At 39.7% G+C, this 4,799-nt stretch overlaps 1 protein-coding gene across 1 annotated transcript in view; it reads left to right on the top strand.

Annotated features, from left to right (window-relative positions):
* Positions 1-2,966: 2,966 nt before the first annotated feature.
* Positions 2,967-4,799, top strand: part of KLHL14 (kelch like family member 14) — a 114,073-nt gene continuing 112,240 nt past the window's right edge. The window contains exon 1 of the mRNA XM_019652064.1: positions 2,967-4,709. The gene's annotated coding sequence lies outside the window, so the exon portion shown is untranslated. The remainder of the gene's footprint in view (positions 4,710-4,799) is intronic.

The raw sequence follows: 4,799 nt of genomic DNA, 5'->3' as shown, positions 1-4,799 counted from the left end.
CGCTGGGCTCATTCATTCAGTTATCAGGTCAGCTGGGGAATGGCTGATCAATATGATATCTCATCTACTGCCAGGCTAACCTGGGCTTTTTTCACATGGCAGCTGGCAGGGTTTGAAGAGGGAGAGTTGAAGCATACAAGGCCTCTTGAGGCTCAGACTGAAAGTTGGCACAAAGACACTTTTGGCATTTTTTTTTTTTTTTTGGTCAAAAGCAAGTCACAAGGCCAGCTCACATTTGACGGGTAGGGAAATAGACTCCAGTCTTTATGGGAAAGAGCAGCAAAACCACGTTATAATGGGGTGTTTATACCAAGAAGCATAAAGATTAGGGCCATTTTTACAATCTACCATACTCTCTCATAGGATTAGCAAGAGGATTAAGAAATTAAAACATCTAAAGGATTTAGACTAGTGTCTACCACACAAGTAATGAGCTAAATAAGTACTATTATTATTTTACTCGAGGTTGCCAGGAAAAGTTTCACAACAGAAACAGAAAGAAATTTGAGTTTTATCTTGAGAAATAGGTGGGATTTCTATACAGAGAGAGAACCAAGGCGTTCGTAAGGACACAACCTAAATTGTATGAAAGTGGAGTGTGTTCAGAAAACAGCTAACAGACTTCCCAGAAGAGTTAGAGCTAGATCCTGGGAACCCAGAATGTTTGCCATGGAATTGGGGCTTGACCCTGGGGCAATAATAAATCCTTGGCTTTTGACAAAATGCGAGTCAATAGCACCATTTCTTATCTTTTATTGTTATTTCAGATTTTACGTTCTTCAATAAGCTTCTTGATGCTGATGGCTTTGTGAGATCTCTGGCCATCTCCACCCATGATTTAAAACAAAAACACTAGAAACGTATGAGTTTTATCTGGCTTTTGCCACTCCCTGGCTTTGAAGAAGCTGTGAAGTACTTCTTTACTCAATTGTTATCAGTAAAGTGGGACAATTTCTCTCTTTATCCACCCATTTTACAATGGTCACAATCTGAAAGGTCAGTCCGCAGGAAGGATTTATTCATGAAAAGAAACACTGGGGATGCTAGGCTCTGATATTTATACAATTTGGTGATAACTCACACATCTTAAGCACACAAGCCAAGAAACGGGAGAATATAAGGTGGCTGCCCCTTCTGTTAGGCTGCAAAACACTTCTAGAACTTCCCTGAAGATAAACTTGAGTTCATCCAGTCTAGTGAGATAGTCCTGAGCTACTGGAGCCATTGTCCACCTCGTCCCTGCCACCCTGAAGGCTGACCAAACTGCCCAGAGCTAGGGGAAGCTCTGAGTAGACTGCTCAGTGGTAACTGATTCCAAATCTTTCCACTGTATGTAGTTTAAATGCAGATTCACTGATGAATAATTTTGATAATTCTGTCCAAGTATGAAGACTGCTTGAGTTAGATGACTCCATGATCATATTTAATTTTTTTATAAAATGATTCTGGCTTCTCTGATGCCATGTGAAAGCCATCCTGCTGAGTGCTCTTGACTAGTCACGTCCTTCCTGCCATTTTAAAAACAATAGTGGCAGAGATGCAAGCTGCTGATAGTGCTCAGCAGGACAGATCAAACACACAGATGCAATTTCTGTACGTTGAACAGTGAAGTAGGATAAAATTCAAATACTTGCAATCGCTTAGTAGCTAGCATCTGATTGCTGCAAATTGAATCTTTCATAACGGGATTTATTGTAAATAGTGTCATATCATTTGTGAGTTCTACAATAATTTCAGCCAAAGCCAATGCAATATGTTGGAGGTGTGAGATTTACGTGATATATACGCTAGTTTACACACAGATTATGAAGGGATCTTTTTTATTATCGATATTCTTTTTTTAATTGCTTTCAGAATAGCCCTAATTGTAATTTTTTTCCTCTGGAATTTTAAATATCTCAAATAGTGTATCTTCAAAGTCCAGAAGGAAACAACCTAGCCACTTCATTTTAGCAGTTGTTTTAGAATTGCAAGCCCCCAAATCGCCTCACTTCCCTTTCCATTCTAGTTGTTAAATAAGCATTAAAATTACAGGTCATCAAAATTTTTGAAATTTGGCTTTTATATTGTTTGGAAGCAACAAAGATCCTAGTAATCATAATTAGTGATCAATATATCCTATCAGAAAAAAATAGAAACTCAAAACTGAGATATTTTGAAGCCTACAAAATATACCTTAAATCCTTTATGATAGAATGGAAAGATGGCGATAATTTAAGTGATCGATACTCTCATTCACCTTTAGATTTAGTTCCAAATACTTCATTGGAAGCTCATAAAAGATCAAACATCAAAGCAAACAGTACAAATTGTACCTTATATGTATGAGATTTGGGTGATACTCCACATGTTTGATAGCTTTAATTGCTAATGAAACAGAACCCCAAAAAGGCACTGTATATTATAATCACACAATCTTCCTGTTCAAGACCTAACTAAGGGAAATTCAAAAAGCAAAAAACATCAAAATGAACTATAGGGCCCCAAAGATTTGGATAATCTGTTTGTTCTTTCTTTTATCTGCTCTAAACAAAAAATCCTTTTTATTATTGTACCATGTATTTCGGTTTTTCTGTTATAAATATGATCTGAGAATGCAGCATCTTAGCAAGATCTGAATGAAGTAGTCTTACTCTCAGCTAATCTAAGGCCTCAATAGAGAAGGGCCTTGGTGAGGGATAAATGCTTCAGATCTATCCTTCTTCATTTATGTAAGAGAAAATATCCCATATGCATGTTAATGTTTACCATTCTAAATGGGGAAATCCTGATTTCTGAACCAAAGAATTTCAGGTTTCCCCCCTCCCTGAAGCAGGTGTCTTTCCATCTCTCACAAATCGAAGGGGAAGGTACAAAGACAGCCTTTCAGTGGTGCCCTGATGTATATTTCAATAAGTTTACTACTAATCAGAGCACATATAAATTAGAATGAATCACATTCATATATTTAGTAGCAAACAAAACTCAATTTAACTCATGTCCAGCTTTCTTTCATGTTCATTTTATTCAAGGGCATACCTTCCTTTTTCTGCTTCCTTTTTTTTCTTTCTTTCTTGGACACCTGCAACCTTTATTGACAACCAAAATGCAGGGCTATAAATGTAAGGGCGCAATACATCATGAGATAAGTCTAGAGAACATGTCCTCTATCAAAATGCACATGAATCTCTGGAGCAGCTAAAATTTTGGAATCATGCTAGGGTTTGTTATGCATGCTAAGCAGGGTCAAAACTGGGAGCTCTAGATGGTCCTCTTTATCTATCCGAGGATCTCCAAAGTTGAAAGGTTACATTTGCGAAATTGCAGCTGGGTTTCCTAGCATTTGATTCTAGCTCCTGCACATCAAAGACTCCTAATTGAAAGACAAATCTGACAATAGGATAATCTCCCGGAAAAAAAGAAAATGTGACTTCTGATCCCTTATCTTGTTGACGAACTGATGGAGAAGTTCAGAGGTGGTTGTTTAACCAGACAAAATGATAGAAAAAATATGTTTTCCAGCAAGAGCATAAAGCTTGAATAGCGCAGGGAAACACATGTAAAGCAAAGGGTTGTTCTTTATTCTGTCTACCATGTCTGCTTTCCCCACCCCAGTTCATATGATCAGCCACTCACCTCTTAGGCAAGGGCTAGCTAGTGTCTCCCAAGTCAGACTCACACCCTAAACACCAGGACACTGTAAAGTAGCAGCATCTAGGCATACTTTGAGATCCCACAGTTTCTGCATTTCATAGTGTGTGTGTGGGGGGGGGGCGGTGCGGGAGGGGGTGAAAGGGAAAAGCAGCATACCAATGTAGTGAAATCTGGAAACAACAGCATATATACAGACAAAAAAAAAAGTTTGCATATTGCACAGAGCGCTTGAAGATCATAAATCTATGCATGAGAAAGATGTAGTGGAAATTTTGGGGGGGATTAGAGTTTATTTTTGTCATCTCTGTGAGACAGCTACTCATTCATCCAGATCACAGCTAAGAAAAAAGCTGGTCACAGAAATTAGCAGTTTCAGCTCAGCAGCGAAGTCGCCAGCCTGTGAAGGCAGAGAGAAATTGACTAATTAGCAATGCGCACTAAAACTTGACGGTTCTTTATAGAGAGAGAGAAGAGAGAGGGAGAGAGAGGGAGAGGGAGGAGGGGGGGCACGCTTTTTCCCCTTCTTTCTTCCAAAGATGTTTGAAATCGCAGTCATTTACGCTCGACAATTTTTACAATAGCCTTGAGCCATAATTTTGCGAGTCTCTCCAGCATCCATCCCCCTGTATGGTCTCTCTCTACTGGCCAAGCACGACCGTTTCTCTCCCCAACCGTGGATTTCCTATTACTCTCGTTACGACTCACTGAGCCCCAGGCCCAAGGATAATGATGTGTTGTTTCTTGGTAGCATAATTTGTCACACGTACATTTTTTCTTCTTCTTCTCTTGCAGAAAGCTCTGCTCCCTCTCTCTCTCTCTCCCTCTCTCTCTCCCTCTCTCTCTCTCCCTCTCTCTTTCTCTCTTTTCTCCCTCTCCTACATTTTCTTGCTGTTGCTAATTCATGGTGATCAAATGATGTACGACAAAATAAATTGTAAAGAGTGACTGCCTGGAGTTGGGAACCAGAAGGTGTTCTCCCCCTCCCAAGGAGAGAGCAAACCTTTAAAAAAGGAAGGACAATTGATTTTTGGGGGGGAGCTTAAGTGAGCCTTGACTTTGCAGCTGGTTGAAAGCAGGTAAGTTTCTGGCCTTGTGTCTGCCTTGTGTGTATTTTGTTTTGTCTTTTGGGTTGTTAGGGTGGGGGAGGGACGGGGAGGGAGTCTTGG

The sequence above is a fragment of the Hipposideros armiger genome, unplaced genomic scaffold (assembly GCF_001890085.2).
Source record: "Hipposideros armiger isolate ML-2016 unplaced genomic scaffold, ASM189008v1 scaffold_173, whole genome shotgun sequence".
Lineage (NCBI taxonomy): Eukaryota > Metazoa > Chordata > Mammalia > Chiroptera > Hipposideridae > Hipposideros > Hipposideros armiger.
The sequence above is the reverse complement of the archived record's forward strand: the minus strand, read 5'-3'. Positions and strand labels throughout refer to the sequence as shown.